The 2,021-nt window shown below is 35.3% G+C and overlaps 1 long non-coding RNA gene across 2 annotated transcripts; it reads left to right on the forward strand.

The window, feature by feature from the left end:
- Nucleotides 1-270: 270 nt before the first annotated feature.
- Nucleotides 271-1,821, forward strand: LOC128130982 (uncharacterized). 2 transcript variants are annotated; one of them, XR_008228918.1, is made up of 3 exons: nucleotides 271-447; nucleotides 800-868; nucleotides 1,621-1,821. It is a non-coding gene; the product is annotated as an uncharacterized LOC128130982 (long non-coding RNA). The 2 variants fall into 2 exon arrangements; XR_008228912.1 differs by having other exon boundaries at nucleotides 271-443.
- The last annotated feature ends 200 nt before the right edge of the window (nucleotides 1,822-2,021 follow it).

The following is a 2,021-nucleotide window of genomic DNA, read 5'->3' on the forward strand; positions in this document are numbered from 1 at the left end:
TCATATATACGTACACATATATATACATATGTATATCTCATTAGAAAGGTATCGACGATGCGGTCATTATAAGACTAATGTTGAGTTCTTTCGACATTAGTTTAGTGCAAATATCATTAAATCTATTTAAAATAGTATTATAAAGGGGTGTTTAGTTGTTTATATAACTATAAGGTCATTAAGTAATTATGGAGGGTAGTTTTTGTAAATTCAATTACTATAAATAAGAGGCTTGGGCTCTCATATTTCTTGCACCATTCTCTTGATTCAAGAGTCTTTCTCTCCTTATCCCCCGAGCATTTCGGTCCCTCGTGATTCGACTTCTCTTTCTGTAGTTTTAGTATAGTAAGGTGAGCGCTGAAGCGCTGCACGAATCTTTCTTAGAAAGATTCAGCGACGAAGTTCTGCCCCTACAGAGCCCGACTCCTAGCTAAAATCCCCTTGTAAGTAAGTTATGCTTATCCTATTTTAAATATAGTTTATATTTAAAATTAGTATTGTTATTATAAATTTATAATAAATATTTGAGCTATTATTATGAATTATATAAGTGTCGTTATAATATCTTTTTAACTACTCGCGGTACGGGGAATCTGGTTTAAAGGGCCGCATAGGGTTGTTGGATTTCAGAAGTGCTATATGCCAAAATGGTCCTGCCCTCCGATGTTTTATGTCTGGCCCCTGTCTGTACATAGTGGTTGGAAAGTATTGTTTAAACGCTTATATAATAATAATAATAATAAGACTAATAATTAGTCACGGTAAATCTTAGACTAAAATCTAGTGGTAATAATACTAGGTTTCGTCGAAGGAAATTATTTTAAAGTAAACGAAGCGCTGTCCGAGTACCGAGTCACCACCTTCTCAAGTGAGTGCATGGTCCCTTTCATCTTACACATAGATATGAAGTATTTTAATATAAATTACGTGTTATGTGTGCATATTGTCTTAATACTTGTTGTCTATGCTGGTGAAAGATTTTTATACATGTTTTAAATAATTTAAACTGTATAAAGTATTTTATATCTACAAAATATGTTGCGTAAAACATGAGTAGATGAATGATGAGGGATAAAAGCTGAAATAGAGGAACATTAGTAGTACGGACCTAGTGCCCTATAGGTAATACATTGGCAGCAGTGGACCAAGTACCCTATAGATGAGCACTGGCAGCTGCGCCACAACCCGTAGATGTTTTAGATCTACGGTAAACGTCCTAGCAGCTGCGCTCTAAGGACAGTATCAATAGCTGTGCCTAATAGGGAGCCTTATGACCATGATAGCGGCGTTAAAAGGTCAATACCGGCAGAAGCGCCTCATAGGAAATGTCCCAATTCTGGCAGTTGTGCCTAAGTGACAAGATTAGTAGCTGCGCTTGACCAAAGTGTCATTGGCGACAATGGACTTCATGTTGTTTCCTTAGGATGATCCTTAGGAATGAATGAATGAGAAATAGCTGATTCTTAGGGTAGATCCTTAAGAATAAAGAAGATAATGGGGATGGGTAATTGGGTTGATTATTTGATTGTTTAAACATAATAATTATATTATTGTGGGTTGAAAACCCTATGTACTCACCAGGTTTCCCAACCTGACCCACTCAGTTTATTTATATCACAGGTGTTGATATGAAGTGACACTACACTGAGAGATTTAAAGAGATGTAGATCACTAGTGTAAATAATTGTAAGTTCTGTTTATGCTTATGTTTCTGTATTAACGATGACATCCCAAACGTTTTAAAATGAAATAAATACGTTTCTTCGAAAATGTTTTAATAACGTATTTACCATGTTTTTCTGGGAACAAATTCCGCAACATTTTTATAAAATGAAGTACTCTGATTTTTATAAAGCATAAACAACATCGGTCTTTTCTGACCGTGAAAATGGGGATGTCACAGTTGGTATCAGAGCATTAGTTTAAGCGAACTAGGAATATGGATTTATTTCTAGACTTAAACTTAGAATGCTAAGCGATGATCGTGAGGTGTGAGCACTAGCTTATTTTAGGAATTGTGC

The sequence above is a fragment of the Lactuca sativa genome, chromosome 1, assembly GCF_002870075.4.
Source record: "Lactuca sativa cultivar Salinas chromosome 1, Lsat_Salinas_v11, whole genome shotgun sequence".
Taxonomy (NCBI): domain Eukaryota; kingdom Viridiplantae; phylum Streptophyta; class Magnoliopsida; order Asterales; family Asteraceae; genus Lactuca; species Lactuca sativa.